The sequence below is a fragment of the Ornithodoros turicata genome, chromosome 1 (assembly GCF_037126465.1).
Source record: "Ornithodoros turicata isolate Travis chromosome 1, ASM3712646v1, whole genome shotgun sequence".
Taxonomy (NCBI): Eukaryota; Metazoa; Arthropoda; class Arachnida; order Ixodida; family Argasidae; genus Ornithodoros; species Ornithodoros turicata.
In genome coordinates this window covers 154534663-154555130 of record NC_088201.1, presented here as the reverse complement: position 1 = coordinate 154555130, position 20468 = coordinate 154534663, and the positions used below count along the sequence as shown (strand labels likewise).

The 20468-nt window shown below is 46.2% G+C and overlaps 1 long non-coding RNA gene across 1 annotated transcript in view; it reads left to right on the top strand.

Annotated features, from left to right (window-relative positions):
* Nucleotides 1-1078: 1078 nt before the first annotated feature.
* The window catches only part of LOC135371377 (uncharacterized), a 130271-nt gene continuing 110881 nt past the window's right edge, over nucleotides 1079-20468 (top strand). Inside the window, exons 1-2 of the long non-coding RNA XR_010415576.1 lie at nucleotides 1079-1154; nucleotides 13409-13598. This is a non-coding gene — a long non-coding RNA (uncharacterized LOC135371377). The remainder of the gene's footprint in view (nucleotides 1155-13408; nucleotides 13599-20468) is intronic.

Genomic DNA, 20468 nt, shown 5'->3' with positions numbered 1-20468 from the left:
TCCTTTTTTTTGTATAGCAAGCCGACCTCCATGTGGGCGACCTCTCCTTTCTTAATAAACATATCTTAATAATAAATAAACAAATAAATAAATAAACAAAATCTTAATAAACATATCCCCCCCCCAACAGGCAGACAAACCTTACGCGTAACATCATGGCACCATTATTATCAGAATTTTTCACCGATGGAGATAAGATATCCATGTCGAAAGTGAAGATCGCGCCTTTTCTGCGCTCGAAAACCGCGTGTACTTCTACTTCTTCGGCTCATTTGGATAGCGAATTTTGACAATTTGCACGTTCGCTCCACAGGATATTTAATGAGGACGGTGATAATGACTGGCTCCGAATCTGCTTTCTCGCATTCCGCAGAGAGAATCTAATTAATAACTTCATTAATGAATTTTAGCGAATTAGTCGTCTAGTATATTTGCATACGCTGTCATACAGGATATGCGCCTGGTAGTATAGCCCACCAGCGAAAACAAAGTTTCACGTTGCAATAATAGCCTTTCTTTTTTTTTTTTAAATCTGCCCCGATAAAAAAAAAACAAAAAAAAAACACCCTGCATAGCGAAGGAACAGGAAAGAGAGAACAGCAGTTAAATGAAGTTAAATGACCCTAAATGCTTGAACCATCGACACCTACAGATTGTCTCCCGATATGAATATTGATTAAAAGCAGAATAAAAAAAGAAATAAGCTAACGCATTAGTATGGGAAGGATACTTCACTGCACAACATTTTCTGCACGATTTCGCCATTTGGCTATCAATCCAATTGTGTTTCACGCTCTCTCTGTCCTTGCCTCGTTGTGCAATCTTCAATGACTACATAAAGCAACTCTCTTTCCCTCAGCTCCTTCCTCCTTACCCTCTCTCTCTCTCTCTCGAGGTAACATTCCCTGCGTTCGCGAAGAGATTCCATGATGTAGACGAGAAAGAAGGATCGCAATTGCACAACACGGGGCGTTCACCGAAGCCGTTATGTCGCAACGAAAGGGAAGAAAGGGTGAGATGTGCGAGGGGTACCAAACGGCGGAACACTGGAGACCAGTTCGGTGGTCTTCGTTCTCTGTTGCTCGACGGGGCGCGGTGTGGCCGTGCAATCTGTTTATCCGTCGGCGGAAGTAACTGGCAAAACGCTTTTGTAGGTAAGTGCTGTTTATCCACGTGTATTTTTTATGTCTTCATTTCTGAAAAAGAGGCAACCTCGTCTGTATCTTACTATACTTCACTCATAAAAGAGAACTTCACCACATGGCACGCTGAAGACCCTTATCACTCCTGATATGTGGGAGAAACGCAGGACGTCCACCGCTATGTGATAGTTATAGAGAGCACCACCTCCCGTTGTATAGTGGTTAGGGTAATCGCTTTCCACGGCGCTTTTCACCGGCTGTGCTGTCTGAGGTTTTCCCTGGGTTTTCCGAAGACTTTCCAGTCGAATGTCGGAAGTTCCCCCTGAAGTCGGCCGAGGACGCATACTAACCCCCCTGTCATTCACTCTTTCCTGCTGTCCTCTCTCCATCTGTCCACGTGTGTACGCCACTCATAGCTACAGTTGCTTCGCTGCGCTAACACGGAATTTTAAACAAAGTTGTAGAGAGCGCATTGCACACTCTTAAAAATGAACTTGACCGCATAGCACAGCACGCTCCTAGCCAACCATCGTCTCGAATGATATCGTTATCTGCCCCGATTTGTTGAAAACGGGAGCCATACGCCTATTTGTGACACTTATGCAATAATGATGAGTGTCACAAAACGGCTACGCCCCCCCCCCTTTCCAAGAATCAGGTATGATGTGCAATGGTTGGCCATCAGCGTGCTATGTGGTGAAGTATTGTTTTAAGAGTGTATACACTAACAGGGGGCCGTCTTGACCACATAGCACGCAGTGTGCCAATCATCATCGCGGATGATATCGCTCTGACTCCCGATAAGCGGAAAAAAAGGGCGCACACATTTTCATGTATCAATTTTATTTCCTATCGGAGGATAAAACGATACGATCCTGAAAGTTGGTCGGCTTAGAAGGATTTATGCGACGAAGAGCGCAACCTGTTACTGCCTGAAAATCCGCTCTCTGGAGATAATAAACATAACTACACTCTAAAAACAGAACTTCATCGCATAGCACGTATTTGCCGCGAACGATAGGGTTATCGCTTTTGATTCGAGGAGAGAGGGAGGCGTACGCCTTTTTGTGGCAATTATCATGTACCCAAATTGCCACAAAAAGGCGTACGCCCCCTTCTCTCCTCGAATCGGAAGCGATAACCCTATCATTCGTGGCAGTGGTTGGCGCAAAGCGTGCTATGCGGTGAAGCTCTGTTTTTAGAGTGTACACTCTTAAAAATGAACTTCACCACATAGCACGCTCCTAGCCAGCCATTGACCCGATTTGTCGAAAACCGGAGGTGTACGCGCTTTCTTTTTTGTGTGACAATTATGGACAGCGTAAGTGTCACAAAAGTGGCGTACGCCTCCCGTTTTCAACAAATCAGGGCAGATAACGATATCATTCGAGATGATGGTTGGCTATGAGCGTGCTATACGGTGAAGTTAATTTTTAAGAGCATTCAATCTTAAAAATGAACTTCACCGCATAGCACGCTCATAGCCAACCGTCATCTCGAATGATATCGTTATCTGCCCTGATTTGTGTCCCTATATGTGTCACAGAAAGAGCTTTACGCCCATGCACGTTTTCAAAATAATTACGCAGTGAGAACGATGCCTTTCGGGATTATTAAGGTTGGCAGGGAGCGTGCAGTGCGGTGAAGTTAAGTTTTGTTTTTAATTATACGTTAGCACCGCGAAACAACTATGGTTGTGAGCGGCGGCAAACGTGGACAGGTGGAGAGGACAACAGGAAGGAGTGGGAGGGAGGGGAAGGCGGATTAATATGCACCCTAGGCCTACTTCAGGGAGAACAGTGCCGAGATTCGTCTGGAAATTCTGCCGCAAAACCACTGGAAAACGTGAGACAGCACAGTCGGGGGTAGGATTCGAATCCACGATTTCCATCTCTTCAGCACGACCTTTGGTTCATTCTGTTTTAAGGGTGGAGCAATCAAGACGGAGCTCTAGAAGTATCCTTTTTGCGTAAAAGCGAAACTTCTAGATGGGATGACTATGAATTCGCGCGATTCGCGATTAATGATTACTTATTAATTATTTATGATTAATAATGATGATGTGATGACTATTATGTGTGACAATGTGATGACTATGAGGATTATGTGATGTGATGACTATTAATTCGCGTGATTCGCGGTTAATGACTGCTTATTAATTAATCATGATTAATTATGTGATGTGATGACTAACCGACATTGGTTCACATGGAATCGGGAATACCGTTGATCAACGGTAAGAAGAGAGAGAATTGGCGAAAGTTCATGTCGCTACACTGCAGCACTTATACCCCCGTATACAGGGTGTTTCAGTTAAAGCCCCGGACTACATAATTCACGAACGGCTGCACCAGTAGAAGAACTTTCTATTTTACAAGTATAAGTCCGATACCGCCCACAACCTGCGAACCGTGTGAATGAGTTGGAGCGCACATTATTTAAATAAAAATTCAAATGAGTTTCGTGAAAAAACGTTACTTCTAAAGCAGGGCGCCGTCGGCATTAAAATGGGTACTACCCCTTTTGGGACCTTCAGTGGACACCTTTTAGACAAAAATCTGCCACCGAACTGGGTAATTTGTCGCAGTAATTAATTGGTTCCGGTATACATATTTTTGTCGCGGCTGGTCGCGGTGAAGTGCAACACGGGGCTCTTCCATTCTCATAGCCACCAATGAATTACACGAATTACACAGTCCTTACACCAATGAGTTACGTCCTTTTGCACTTCACCGCGACCAGCCGCGACAAAAATATGTAAACCGAAACAAATTAATTACTGCAACAAATTACCCGCTTCGATGGCAGATTTTTCTCTAAAAGGTGCCCACTGAAGGTCTCAAAAGGGGTAGTACCCATATTAATGCCGACGATGTTTTTTTTTTCACGAAACTCATTTGAATTTTTATTAAATAATGAGGGACTCCAAATCATTCACACGGTGCGCAGTTGTAGGCGGTATCGGATAGATACCTGTAAAAAAGAAAGTTCTTCGATTGGTGTACCCGTTCGCCAATTTTTTAGCCCGGGGATTCAGCTGAGAGATGTACCCGGTATAAAATTAACAGCATCGTGTGAGTTGCGCAGGACTGATATATTGCTTTAATATTTATTCTCGATCTCCTAAGTGTTCAAGCGTTTTCGTGTTCTTGGCAAATTTAACATATGGGAATTCGTAATGTCACACTTCACACCTTGAGGCTTAATTTCCGGTCAAAACCCGCCATTTTAAAACAAAACTTTCTGTAACCGCACTCTAGAAAAAGAACTTCACTGCATAGCACGTTCTGCGCCAGCCATTGCTACGAATGATAGGGTTATCGCTTCAGATTCGAGGACAGAGGGAGGCGTACGCATTTTTTTTGTCAATTACCATATATTATGTAATATTTTTTTTTACATAATTATTATATATCCAAAGTGACACAAAAAGGCGCACGCCCCCCTCTCTCTGCGAATCAGGAGCAATGACCCTGTCAATCCCCAAACAGGAATCAAGCGGCTCGGAAAGACGGCAGTACACAGACAAAGGCGTAAAGGATATTTCATCAATCGTCACGCACCAGAAGCGCTGGCTGTTTTAACAGAACATTGGGTCTAAACAGCACCGACTGATTTGCACGACGTAACCATATTTACCAGCATGCGCACGTAGCGCATATTGCAATTACGACTCAGTCGACGTTTATCTTGTTCTGAGTTTCACGGACTCCGCACATATGTCCACTCTCGTCATGCTTTATGTATTTTTTCGAGTCAGAACTCCGGAAGAAGTCGCATAACAGATGAACTAAAATTTTAGATGCCACGGCGCACAAAACTACAGCAATTGCAGCCGCGACTCACCTACCCAGTTCAGAGCAGTTTCGCCGCTGAGTAGTGCCGGCGGCAGAGCGTCGAGCTGCCCCCTGGCGAAGTGCACGGATTCTATTCCCCGGAGCAGGGTCGTCGATAGGAATTACTGGCCCCGGGGATAGGCAATGCCCGGGCCCCCTCCTTACGCCTCGATAACATGTGCCAAGTATTTCTTCTGTATATGATTACGACGGGTCATGGGTCCTGTGGGCCCCTGAAGAGGTCCAGGACGCCATCCACGGCTGCCATCCCCCCCCCACACACACACTCTCGCCGGCCCTGCCCGGAGGTTGTGATGCTGAACAATCTACAAAAAATCGCAACGCAACCTCCTGCGTTCTCTCCAGCAAACGTGCCCTGCACAGAGACCACTCTAATGTACCCTCCATCCCATACCTGGGTAGTAATGTCATTACAGTAATGAAATTACTGTAATGAATTACTTTTCCTGGTAATTTGTAATGCAATGCATTACTTTTTACATCATGTAATGTACAATGTAATTTAATTACATTTGGGCAGTAATTTTAGTGACATTACTCATTACTTTTTACAAAAGAATCGAGTGTGTCCTGTGTTTGCACTTGGCAGAGAGTTGGGGACCAGCGAGTTAAAAGAATTCCAACGCCCACTATGAGCGGTGACGTACTCAACTGGCTCGTCGAAGGGAACTGACGTTCCCTTCGACGAGCCAGTTGCCTTAGGGCACCCACAAACAAACGTTCTTTAGGTCAACGGTTTGTAGCCTTGGAGGATCATTGTTTGCGGGCCCCATCCTCTAGAGAATCTTCATGTTGTCGTGATACTTTGTGTCATCGTCGTCTCTACATTGTGGAGCGATACGTCATACGTGGCATGCTAGCCTGACATGTAGAAGAGACAAATAGAAGAGTGCAAGCTAACTGTTGTTACATTGTCAGCATACATTTCCCCGAATTTCGGGGAAGGCAAGTTTCGAAACTTTTGTGTTTTTGTCCCTTGTGCATTCCACAAGACTCGGGAACATGTATGCCAATAATGACAAAGTAATTACTTTGTAATCTCATTACTTTTTCGTAGTAATTGCAATGTAACTTCATTACATTTCAGTTGCAGTAATGAGTAATGTAATTTAAATAACTTCTAACTGGAGTGATGTAATTTAATTACATTTTAGAAGTAATTTACCCAGGTATGCTTTATCCACAGTGACCATCGGACTTATTTATCTTTCATCTTGTACATACCTCACCTTGAACCCTTCACCCTTTTTCTGGTTATAGTCGTGACGATGCATATTCGCATATGGCCAAGAACAGCGAGCGAGTTTCGACATTACCCTCTACCCTCCGTTTCGCTAGCTTTTGCGTCAAGCGTTCTGCCGAAGTCGACCCAGGACGCATGATCCCCCGAAGAACATGCCGCCGCACCTACGGGCAGGCCATTGGCGACAGGGGAGAAATCCAGGGTATCCCTCTGTTTTGAGAGTTGTGTGATAGAGATGTTCTGGGCAGAAAGGCGGACGCAGAAACGATGACGTCGCAACAACAACCCATTGCGAGATGATTAATGGGGAGTTTCATTGCCAGGGGGCGATACTCTACCCCATTTCTAGTGGTCATGTGGGGCATGAAATAACCCCATGAAGCGTTGCTGGGCCGGATTAGGCCATGGACCAAGCAATTTCGATAGGGAGAAGGGGCGAGAGTCCAGCTGACGAAGAGACTCGGAGAGTGTGGTTCGGGAAGGTTGGTAGGGGGAGCAAGCAAGAAGAATATGCTCCAGATCCTCAAGAACACCACAGTCGCAGCAGGTGGGAGAGTCTACTTGTCTCAAGCGGTAACGCCACTGAGCTGTAAAGGCCACATCGAGGCGCATTCGGTGGATTAATGCAGCATCTTGACGAGAGGTGTTTCGTGGCATGCGGAAAGCGAGCGTTGGATCAACTCTGCTCAACATAGAGGGGGGAAGAATGTCGGTTGTCCGTTGGCGGGAAACCAGGGGTGTCACTAGGCGTCGCAGAATTGAACGGCGGTCTCCTCCCAGCAGAACAATACGGGTCCGTTTCTGATACGAGAGTGCTGCTTCTGCTGCGATGTCGGCCTGCTCGTTCCCCACGACACCACAATGGGCTGGAACCCACTGGAGAACTAGCCTGTGGCCTGCTGCGTAGATAGTGTGGTAAGCCATTAACACATCTGTGACTAGGGGTGCGGATGGATCTAGTATGCCGGAATTTTCAATTGCTTGAAGTGCAGATTTGGAGTCTGTGAAGACCGCCCATTCCCGCGGTGTAAAATCAGCGATGTGTTGTAGAAAGAAAAGGATGACATAGAGTTCCGCAGCTGTGGAGGAGGTTGAATGTGAAAGGCGTCTTCCGTACACTACGCCTTCGGATGGTATGACGAATGCTGAGGCGGACTTGTTGTTTCGGGATGCGCCATCGGTATATGCTGCCGTAAACGTAGAAAACTTCTCGTCTACCAGAGCATGAAAATGGGTTCGGAGGACTTGAGGGGGGACCTGATCTCTTCTTTCCAGAAGGTTTCGAAGGCGTACAAAAGTGGGCCGTACCGGTAGAGACCAGGGGGCTTCCGGCGGTATAGTGTCCTTAGTTATGAAGCCAGTGAGAGTCTGGCGTGTCGTCTGCGCTACTCGATAGAAGTCGCTTTCAGGGCGGTATCGAATTTTCCTGAGGAGCGGGTGGCGGGGAATGTGAGCACGCAAACGGAGGAAGTGCCGAGCCGATTCACGTTCACGGAGAACCTCAATCGGGAGCTCACCAGCTTCAGCCAGTACTTGCCGTGTTTCAGCCATTCTTGGAACTCCGAGGCATCGTCGAAGGCTTCGAGCAAACATGGACCGAAGTGTATTTAATGAAGTTGTTGGTATCCTGTGCAGAATAGGAAGGCTGTAAAGCACAGTCGCCTTCACCAATGCCGCGTGAACCGCGAGCAGGGAACGCTGATCACAGCCCCATCCTCAGCCAGAAATATGCTGAATTGCGGGGAGCCATCGCTGCACTTTAGTTTCAAGGTGTTTAATGTGCCGAACCCAGCGCAAGTCCGAGTCGATTACCACGCCAAGGAAGCGGTGGAAGCGTACCGGCTCAACAACAACAACAACTTTATTTTCGGCCTTGGAGAGTGGGGAGTTTCATCGCAACAGGCGATACTCTACCCCAGTGCTTGGTGGAATGGGGGGAATAAAATAACGAGCCCCTTTACAATAACGATCGAAGTTCGATGGTGTCCAGAAATGTCAGAAGAGCTTTGAGCGCAGAGCGTTGCTGGGCTGGATTGGGCCAGGGACCAAGCAATTTCGGTAGGGAGAAAGGGCGAGAGTCCAGCTGACGAAGAGACTCGGAGAGTGTGATTCGGGAAGGTTCGTAGTGAGGGCAATGAAGAAGAATGTGCTCCAGATCCTCAAGAGCACCACAGTGGCAACAGGTGGGAGAATCAATTTGTCTCAAGCGGTAACGCCACTGAGCTGTAAAGGCCACATCGAGGCGCATGCGGTGGATTAATGCAGCATCCTGACGAGATGTGTTTCGTGGCATGCGGAAAGCGAGCATGGGATCAACTCTGTTCAACATAGAGGGGGGAAGAATGTCGGTTGTCCGTTGGCGGGAAGCCAGGGTTGTCACTAGACGTCGCAGAATTGAACGGCGGTCTCCTCTGAGCAGAACAATACGGGTCCGGTTCCGAGACGAGAGTGCTGCTTCTGCGGCGCTGTCGGCCTGCTCGTTCCCCACGACACCACAATGGGCTGGAACCCACTGGAGAACTAGCCTGTGGCCTGTGGCGTAGATAGTGTGGTAAGCCATTAACACGTCGGTGACTAGGGGTGCGGATGGGCCTCGTATGCCGGAAGTTTCAATTGCTTGAAGTGCAGATTTGGAGTCTGTAAAGACTGCCCATTCCCGGGGTGGAAAATCAGCGATGTGTTGTAGAAAGAAAAGGATGGCATAGAGTTCCGCAGCTGTGGAGGAGGTTGGATGTGAAAGGCGTCTTCCGTGCACGACGCCTTCGGATGGAATGACGAAGGCTGAGGCGGACTTGTTGTTTCGGGATGCGCCATCAGTATATGCTGCCGTAAACGTAGAAAACTTCTCGTCTACCAGAGCATGAAAATGGGCTCGGAGGACTTGAGGGGGGACCTGATCTCTTCTTTGCAGAAAGTTTGGGAGGCGTACAAACGTGGGCGGTACCGGGAGAGACCAGGGGGCTTCCGGCGGTATAGTGTCCTTAGTTATGAAGCCAGTGAGAGTCTGGCGTGTCCTCTGCGCTACTCGATAGAAGTCGCTTCCAGGGCGGTATCGAATTTTCCTGAGTAGCGGGTGGCGGGGAATGTGAGCACGCAAACGGAGGTAGTGCCGAGCCGTTTCCCGTTCACGGAGAACTTCAAGCGGGAGCTCACCAGCTTCAGCCAGTACTTGTCGTGTTTCAGCCATTCTTGGAACTCCGAGGCATCGACGAAGGCTTCGAGCAAACAGGGACCGAAGCGTATTTAATGAAGTTGTTGATATCCTGTGCAGAATAGGAAGGCTGTAAAGCACAGTTGCCCTCACCAATGCCGCGTGAACCGCGAGCAGGGAACGCTGATCACAGCCCCATCCTGGGCCAGAAAGATGTTGGATTGCGGGGAGCCATCGCTGCACTTTAGTTTCAAGGTGTTTAATGTGCCGAGCCCAGCGCAAGTCCGAGTCGATTACCACGCCAAGGAAGCGGTGAAAGCGTACTGGTTCTAGCTTCTTTGAGCCAAGCCAAAGTGGGAAATTGGCCATAGCTTTACGCGTGAAAGGGAGCTCGACACACTTTTCGGGTGAAAGGTCCATCCCGAGGTGCGTCAGGTACGTATGGATATTGTTTAAAGCGAGCTGCAGGCGGCGCTGGAGAGCCGGGCGTGATTTTCCTACTGTCCAAAGGGCGACGTCATCTGCATACACGGAGAACGACACTTTGCGAGGAATTACTGATTGTAGGCCGGCCATCACCACGTTAAACAGTGTCGGTCTGAGAATGCTTCCTTGGGGGACTCCTTGTGGAACAGGATGCTGAGGGCTTTGGCCTTGGGACGTACGGACAGCGACAGTTCGGTCCGTAAGGAAGTCTAGGAGCCAGATGAAGAGCCGACTGAATACCCCAAACGAGCGCAAGGCGTGCAGCACACAAATGTGCGACACGGTATCATATGCGCGCTTGATATCAAGGAAAACCGATAGGACGATCCGTCGATGGGCACGATCATGTTGAACTGTAGAGACTAGGTTGAGAACTGGATCCATATGGAGCTTCGGTGGCGACGAAATCCAGCCATTTCTTGAGGGAACGCACGTTGTTTTTCGAGCCACCAGTCGAGGCGATGCAAAACCATTCTCTCCATCAGTTTCCCCATACAGCTTGTCAGGCTCACAGGGCGAAAGGAGGATAGGGCATTTGGGGGATTGCCCGGTTTCAGGATGGCAACAACCAATGCCTCCTTCCGTGTATGTGGTAAAAATCTTTGTTGCCAAGACGTATTATACACATGAAGTAGAGCTTAGAGCCCGTCAAGGTTTCGCAGGGCGGCATTGGTGATTTTATCGGGTCCAGGGGACGAGCCTGCGTTCACAAGCTGTTCACAAGTGTTCACAAACAACAACTTTATTTTGAGATGATGAATGGGGAGTTTCATTGCCAGGGGCGATACTCTACCCCATCGCGGGTGGTGATCTGGGACGTGAAATAATAAGCCCCTTCACAATAAGGACTGAAGTCCTCTTGTGTACAATGAGGTCAGAATACCTCTCAGGGCAGAGCGTTACTGGGCTGGATTTGGCCAGGGACCAAGCAACTTTGAGAGAGAGAGAGAGGGGGGGGGGGAGTCGAGCTGATTAGGAGACACGGAGAGTGCGGTTCCGGAAGGTTGGTAGTGTGGGCCATGAAGAAGAATGTGCTCCAGGTCTCCTATAGCACCGAAGTGACAGCATCTGGGAGAGTCAACTTGTCTCAAGCGGTAACGCTACTGAGCTGTAAAAGTCGCATCGAGTCGCATTCGATGAATTAATGCAGAACTTTGACGACAGGTGTTTCGTGGCATGCAGAAAGCGAGCGTTGGATCAACTCTTCTCAGTATCATGACATCGCAAAATCTGGCGCTGATAGCCTGAAGCATAAAGCGTCGTTCACACGGGATAACAACTTTTTCCAGCATTTATGAGCAATTTTCGAGTTGCTTGGCAGTCGGCCGACACCGGCGTCCTCCAGCAACTCGAGTTGCTCGGAATCGCTCCCCAACCGAAAGCTTGAGAAGTTGCTCGTGCACCGGCCAGCCAGCTAGGGGAGCATTACCACGTGACTCCTGATGGCGTGACGCGGTTTCGTTCGTAGGTTCATGGGTTCAAATCCTGCAGTTGACCACTGACGACACACAAACATATCAATAGCGATTTTTTGAAGATAACGACGACCTTTTGGCGTAAAAACATACTAAGATTTGACAAACAGCAGCTAAAGAAAAGACACCAGCAGATTCTCGTTTCCATTACGGGCCTTTCAATTTCGTTTGCGTTACCTCTTCTAGGAATAGAGGGTGCTAGTAGACCATTGAAACTTGAAAGTGTCACTGGAACCAATGGCAGTCTACATCTCTCAGAATTTCGTGCGTTGATTGGTTGCGGTACATACCGTACTTCGCGTTGATAAGCCAAGTTATCAACGGTCTAGTAACACTCTCACGAAACGGCTCTAATGAAGATGCTGGTAGGCACGCATTTCGCATTTTTAAGAGGGTGCTTGACGCATTTCTCTTGCATCTCGCAATAAAGTTGTTAGAATTTCCGTTGCTGTCTTCGGTATTTGGAGAAACCTTGGATGCTTTTCATTTTCCGCTACAAGCTCTTATTTCGTAAAAAGAAAAAAAGTTTGTGTTGCCATCACTGCTGCCCACCTTCAATTTCACAACGCTTTGCTGACTGCTCGGTGGAACAACGACTTGTCCGCGATGAGTTTTCCATGGCGTAATCCTTAAAAAAACTCCTGAAAAACAACAACGTAAGCTAAGGTGGTGATGGTAGTGCTGAAAGTGCTCACCGTTGTCGGCCTCATAGAGGTGGGCACCGTCAAGAGTAACCCCCTGTGGGGAATGTGCTTCCTGGGGCGACTTCTAAGGGAACTGCACCGACATTTGTCAGACAGCACCGTCTCAGGCAAACCCATGAAAAACCCCAGACAGCACAGCAGGCACTGGAACTCGAACGGAAGCTAACACTTGCACGTGATAGCAAACTACATGGAAGAAGTGAACCCAGACAGGGAATATACACGCGCCTGCCACATCATGGTGCTGCTCAAAATCTGAAGGCAACGCGTCTACATACAGACTCGCAAGCAATGGTTTGCACATTGTGCAGCTTAGCCAACATATATGAGCACTGTGCTATAAAACATTCGTAAACATCTAGCCACAGTGAGAGCAAGCAGAACGCCATGTCAATGCCCTAAACTCTTAAGCGAAGGAGTGTGTTTCACGACGTTTGGGGGGCACCCCGAACCCTATCCTGCAGCGCCATTTGTGGTCGTGTAGCCCGAGGCTTTTCCGTACAGGGGCATGTATCACCTACACTGCGGCTCGGGAAATTCGTGGCGCAAGAATTTCCACAAGAGAAATGACGTACCCGGTACGGCGGTAATGCAGGGAACACGCCGGACACGACCGTCTAATAAGGGCGCTCTACACTAGAGGAAGGGGCGCTTCGGTCGCCGGACGAAACTTTAGTGCAACCGGTCCATGGAGCGCACCTGGAAACGGAACAATAGGGGTCGAACGCGCCGTTCATTGCTTTCGCTCTTTGGTTTTGAAGCTTGCCAGCGTAACAATGCTCACAACGTAATGTTTTCATAAGCCGTCGAAGAGCGACTCATCCCCACACGTGCCGAGCGTCCCTCTCTCATTCATCGCTGAGCGCTTTCTCCTTCCCAGAGCATAAGCCAGAAAGATTCCAGATAATCACACGGACAATAATAATTCCCACTCCGAGGTCAGCCACGCGCGCCCTAGGAGAAACACATGCGCGCGACACTGCGCCGTCTCGAAATGGCGCGGCGTAGTTCAGTGATACGCCGCTGTGATCGTGCTGGGCTCTGCATTCTCTAGCGAGAACAACAGCATGCGACGGTTTAAAATCGACGGCGTGGTGTCCATGAATTCTGCTGAGCTTAAAGCGCAAAGTCAAAAGAAAGCAAAAAAGCGCGAAAAATCCCGTTGTACTTGCCCATGTATGCGCTTTTACCAGCTGCGTACCGGTGCTCCTTCAGCTCTTACATCCACCTCCACGTGCGCATCTCTCCCACCTGTGTGATGTTTTCAAACACCGGAGCTGAAAGCTCACCTCCGCACGTGCCGTTCGATCAATCGAAAGATTTTGTTCTTTCTTCTCCTTCTCATTCCAGGCGCGACGGCGTCTGTCGGAAGCGCTTGGGTTCCTCGGCGATCAATGTGAATCTCCTCCTCTCTCTCTCTCTCTCAATGAGACCAGGAAGAGAGGGAATACGGCGCGTGCCAAGGTTACTCCAGAGTCCGAACCGTCAGCAGCTTGTCGGTGGTGCCAAATTTTCGGCACTGCCTCGAGGAACCACTCCGGTAAGTACCGTTTATTATTATTATCTTTTTTTCGAGTGGCGAATTTCGCTCTTCGTTGTCGTGTAGCGCAGAAGGAGTGTACTGGTGTATGTTCAGTGTAAATACGAACGGAACGGCAATGAAACGTGACGCACGTTGTTACGCTAAAGCGACAAGCGCATACCCACATATTAAAAGTCAGCAATGCCGATATCCTAAATAGTCGAAACAGTTGTGATATTCTGAAAGCCCACATCCAGGTCTCCCCAAAATACACCTTCATTCTCCCAGTTCGGTACAGTACCATGTAAAAAAAAACATAATTCATTCCGAAACAGACATGGGCGCAGCCATTTTTATGACGTAGATGCACCCGAACGGGTATTGTGACGTGTATGCGTCTTCGTACTTGTCAGTGGATTCCAGCTATGGCTTTTCGTGGCTTCACGTATCTGTGCTGGAAGATGGCGGACAGCCGGGTTCCACTGAATCCGCGATGAGTAAACAGTGCAGCAGCTGCGAACTCCTTCGTGAACGAAGCTCTGTGCGATGTTGTGACTGGAATCCGTCGTTTGAGTTTTGTGAGCTCGAACAATTTGTATCAAGTCGCGTCTGCGTTAGCCCCTTTACAGCGCTTGCCCAGTGTAGGATCAATTATTTTGATGAAATAGGCGTTTCTACAGCCGTTTTAGCAAGAAAATGCGGACAACGTTTTATTTTTGCAGGAAAAAAGCATGCTATGTATTTGAGAAACGCCATAATGCTATGGGACACGTTTTACGTACGATTTATCAATGTGTAACACCGTCGACAATGTTATGGAACGACGAGCGGCGTAAAGCAAAATACCAATCGCATCTTAAACTTTTTTTGTGGGATTCTGTGCATTTTCGAGTAGCTTTCTTTGAATTACAGGCTCCCATGTCATGCTGCGTCGTGTAGTACTCCAAACTACCGCATTTCATGTCTCGCATCTGGATTTTGTTGTTAATGAGCGCCGTAGGACAAAAACATGCACACGAAAGCTCCAGAAGCCATGTGGTTGCACACCATGCAGGCGCAAAACACCAGAGCACATATTGCCACTTACAAATGTTGTTTCGGTGGTCCGAAGAGTTTGGGCATAGCAGGGGTCCTAGAAATCAATCAGTGAGTGCACCTTATCGCTTTGTAGAGTGCTATTTCAACTCACAACTCAGCCCAAGTGTTAGAGGCAATTTGTGTAACTGTCGCCATGCGTGACATCACTGGTCAGCCTCTGAATTAATTCTGTGCGCAGGAATTATTACACAAATCACTTCGTATTTAAAGGGACCGAAAAGTGAATATAAACCTATCGAAACTTTATGTTCAGCGAAAAGCTTGAACCTTCAAAAGTTCAAATGTCAAAGAACTCCGCTTAAATCGCTGTAGTTTTTCTGTAATCGAATTTTCCATAATCGCATGTCCAGGGACCTAGTAGGAAACCGAGCAGTCTGTCAACAATGGCATGACCCCGCGCCATCTGTCGAGGACGCATGTAATACGCGCACTTCCGGGCGCTAATCCGGCGAAAACGAAAATGGCAGTGGGCATTTGTGACCGCTTTCTACGTCGAGAATGTCGACCCTCTTGGACATAAGTGCGCTGGAATTCCGCATTCGAGAACTGTCACTCACACAGAACTGTTGTTCGTGCGTTAGCGTGCTGGAAAGTGTGTTCTTCACAGCAGAAGATTCCTCGTCCAGAGATTAATCGGAGTCACATTCGTCCTCAGGAGTAGCTCACCGTGCCGTGAACATGGACTGCTTTGTGAAATTTCCATGTATCAGGGAGAAGCACTTATGTAAGCCGAAACAAGCGCTGTTTTTTCGTCGTGCAGGTGTTCATGTGTGAAATGCAAACCGACGGATACTACGGTGGATACTACGGTTTTTGCTGCCGAGAGGTAGAGAATGCGCGTGAAAAGCAGACAGACGATTGCATCAGAACTAACGAATATTCCGAAATACTGTGCTTTGACACCGAAGTACTGCCAGTGTCTTTTACATACATCCGAGAAACCGAAGAGCATGGCAACGTACACGGCAGCGCCATGTGGTCTTTACGCGCTACTTGAACGGCAAACTGGACGGAAAACCCTCATTTCTGCAGGAAATTCCGTTTTACCACCCGTTGGCGATTCACGAGGATATGGGGTGCTCCGTGAAAATACAATAGAAAATACTCCACTGGATCTCGATCTGCGTCATGCATGCTATTAGGGATGCTTTCCCATCAGTGCGCTGACCTGTAGAACTGTTGTCAGCACATTTTCATTTCTTGTTTGCTGCAAGTTTTCCTCATTGCTTTTTCTTTGCTGTCACAGCATATTATAATTACTAGTTTGTACCTGGAAGGTTAAGTAACCTGTGGGCATAGATGTATTTGTAGGTTATACTCATGTCTCACTTGTATATGTGAGGAGTAAGTAAGACAATTTTCATCAGTGTCATTCAGCTGAATTGTGTTCATAACCTTCTAGTATACTTCTTAGTGACCACGTTTCCAAATGTCAACTAATAATTGAACCAAGATTGGGATTTAACACTTAATTAACTCTGTTTTGCTAAACGGAGTACTTCATTCATTCATTATCACGTCGCCAACTAACATTTGTAAAGAAGGACTTGAGGGCTGACTTCAACTATTATTAACCCTTGATCTGGGTTCAAAGTTAACAATGCACCATTGGTGTGCATAGTACTCCAAAATGGCTAAATAATTTATTGCATAAGTTCTCTGTTACTGTAATTGAGATGTACTTTTGTAAAGTACTTTTGACAGCTCTGCAAATTGAAACTGGCTTCACTGTACACTACAAATGCATCGTAACATTTAACTGAAATATAATATAAGAGCAGAAGCAACGTTTTGTCCCAATTCAAACTATATCTTTTTTTTTTATTGTCCAGGGATTTAGGAAATAGAGTAGGACTTCCTGCCCTCTGATGTTTTGACGTACTTGAACGTACAGTTGTAAAACCTACAACAAAATAAACAAGAGAAGTATAAACAGTTTCGTCTTTCCCTTTTGAATTTAACAAGCTAGTTATATTTTACCATTTGTTCACTTTTGTATTCTCTGTTGGTGAAAAGATTACAGGAAAAATGATGCTGCAGATCAAACAATGACCTGTCATCTTGATGAAGATCAGAACATTTCTTCAGGCATGCTAAGTGAGACAAAAGAAATGTACAATGAAGGTTGTACAAAAACAGCAAATCTCCGTCGACTATAACTTTATATATGTGGATGTTACCACATCGTGTAGTTTCCACCCAAAAGTAGGACAAGGCAAGGTTGTTTGGAAGGTTGTTGGGATGTTGATGTGCTATACCGTTAGAGCACATCAATATAGATGAGGGGCAAACACAGTAGACAGAGTAATGGCTGCAAACTCAAGTGAAGATTTATTCAACAGAATAAGAAACCGAAAGCATGAGCAGAGAAAGGCAGTGCCCATGCAGTGTATGGTGAACCATATTCATTTCTGAGAAGGTAGGATCGGAAGAGCAATAAAGAGAAATGACAGTTGCGCCCGTGATAGGGGAACTCTGCAAATTTTGGGACCAATATGATGTGGTAACCTTGCATGGCTCACTGCAGCTCTGACACACATTGAACAATTCCAGTAGTTGCGGCTTCAAAGACAATGAACGTTTGCTGTTGCACTGGGTATTCAAGTGTAGAGGATGCATCTCTAGAAAATTAATTAGTGTTCCTTAGTCATAAAGTCATAACTCCATCTCAACAGGAACTGTTCTCGTACCCTTCAAACAAGCTAGTAGTTCTCATCTGTTTCTTCTCCTCTTGTTGACGTCATTGTTCTGTACCTGTTCAAAGACTAAAAAAAAAAGAAAAAATGTCACAACGTCTGCAACACGTAACAAATCTAGTGCTTCCATCTGTGGACTTTGCATACCTGCTTTCAGTTATTTCTGTCATGCCAACTTGAGTGCCTGGATCACACGTACGAAGCAGTCTTGCGCCACTTCAGCACTGGAAGGCCCCTAAAATTAAATTTGTTGATGTTGACAAAGTTGAGTACGGGACAAGTAGGATAACATAAGTTAAATGGAATACGTCGTCGCTATATTATAACTTATATGTGTGTGACGCCTGTACATACCTAAGACGTTGTGTTGAACTCGTCACCTCGGTGAAGCAAAATCACTGGATACTGAGCATCAGTGTGCTTCGGACGTCTTCGCAGTTCGCCCTCTACGGCATCTTCGTAGTCATCGGCAGCAAAATGAGCTCAGCACATACCACACGACTACTACATCTAATAACCGAGTGCGTTGAACCACATTCGTTTTCGCGCACTCTCCTGTTGAATCTTGTGGTAGAAACGCCCGCCGCCGATGGTGAACGAACATGATTTTTGCATCCACGAACACAAAAACCACACCACTCATATGTAGGTCTCTCGAATAATTGACACAACAACCACGAACATGTTATTCACTTCTCTTCGCGCGGCCAACACGACCGCCCACGACGTAAACAATAAACGCGATAACACAGACGACCTTGCAGATGGCGCGGCGGATCGTAGCTCGTAGCGGCGAAGTAGCTGAATGCTTTATTAACGTAAAAGCTATGGAAGTGAGCGTCATTTTTTAAAATAGTGTTTAGCTGTAAGATAATGTGTGCCAGCTTCGTTCTCTACAAAATTAGCTCTCACTTGGTAAGGGTTGACCAATCCCTGGGAGCCCTGGACCTGAAACCCAAGTTGCTCTTTTTCGCCGTTCGCTGGCACCGTGGTTCGCTGGCCCATGTTCCGGCAATCTTCAAAATATTTATACGTAAAAAATATGCCGAATTGAGAAGTAATGCTTTCTGTGTCTTATCAAACAACGATGTTGTGCACAACAGTGGGCAAAAATATGGGGGTTATTTTTCACTTCTCGGTCCCTTTAATATTTATCATGTAGGACGTGATAAGCATTCACGACTGCCTTTTACCTTTACAGTTAGAGACACGTTACCAAGTAATTCACAAAGGCCAGTTTTACAGGGCTCGTGTAACTAGAGTCTTCATGGAAGTTATGCTTTAGCATACCCATTGCACATGAAGTACAGTTATATATTCTTGGACGTCTAATATTTAGTTATTTATTTATTTTAAGATACTTCTGGCTCTTTTTGAGCCATTGTAGGATTTGGTAAATTCAATAACATAGGACGTACACTCACACATGACAACAAATAAAAGGAAAAGAAAAAGGCAATAATTGATCAGCAACTGGTATCAAAGCCGTCTAGGATCCTACGATGAGAATTTGAAATGGGAATTCAGTTTTTCTGTAAAAGCTGCATATCACTGGGAGCTACAGATTTCATATTGTAGATTGTTCCATTCTTCAATTGTTAATGCATATGTAGTGCATCATCTAATCTTCTGAACCATATGTGAGACTGCGTACGAAATTATTTTTTTTATGCACATGCTGTACCTTCCTAGTCATACATGTGCACACGAATGACAGTGAATATATGTGAAGTGGCAAAAAACAATGCTACACTCTACCATCATTGTGCCCATACAATCCCTTGCCTTGCAACCTATGTCTTGTGAAAAGAAAATATCTTACTAGAAAAGACGACACTTGCGTATAGTTTGACAAGAACATAAGTCTCTTTATTTACATTTTCCATCAATCCACAATGTTGGGACCTGGTGCAAATATAAATGTCAACAAGGAATGTACCTACAAAGTATTCCTATATATTCAAATGGAGATATGACAATTCTCTTTTTGTACCTTGGCACAGTACAGCTTCAAAATTAACAAACTGTACAGGATCAGCAATCTTAAAATATCTCAAGAGGGGAATCACATAACGCTCCAATAATAGGCTGGACAATCAAAGCTCCAAAAGATAAAATAATTCAAAAATAAAATAAATCTGAATAATTGATTGCCATTGTGATCTGTACTACTATGTAGAGTTCATGAATGGAACATATTACCTCATTGCATTGCCTCCATGTCAGCACTAGAACATGCAGGTTTCCGCTCTTTTCGTGTTTTTCTATGGTCTTTTTTTTTCTTTTTGCAATAGCAAACATGGCCATAGTGAAACACAAGCAGCCAAGGACACGATGAGACAGCTACAACGCAACTGCTAGCTTTCAACTGATATATTAGCAGACTCTGGGATATACACACATGTGCTGCTAAACAAATGACAATTTATCCAACAGAATAACAGACAATAAAAAATTGTTATACATCCTCCCCCTCTCCTCATTCTATTTCACAGGCAGCCCTAGTATCATTCTGAGTGTGCCCGTGCGCGTCCCTTTGAGTTAACGTATCTTGGACAGAAGCAAATCGAACAGCGTACTGTTTACACATGCAACTGTCTTGGATTTCTCTAACCACTTGTTGTTAGAGACACAGCCTTGATCTCTGTGTTCTGGAAATTTAGGCAGCATCCAGAGTCCCTACAATGTGTTGCCAAGTTTCTCGAGGGCATCAAAAGTCTGTCCCTGGCTGCCTGTGTTTCACTATGGCTCTCAGATACAAACTACCCCATTTCAACGCAGTAGGAAACACCGATTTGCATCTGTCGATTACACTGTACGTACCCACCATATAAAGGATCATAGTGTATACTACATCTTGTGCGATAATGTCAGGAACAGAGGAAAGCTAGATTTGAAACCACTCTCACGTCGTAGTAGTAGATTTGTGTGAAGCTACGCAATTCCTGTCCACCAAATAATTTAAACCTTATATTTCATCTGCCAGCGTGATAATCCCCTAAAAAGCAATCTCACTTGGCTGGAACTACCGGTTCTAAAACCTATCCCTAACATGTGTAGCATCAGAGAGGAAAACCAAGGGGCATGATGGAAA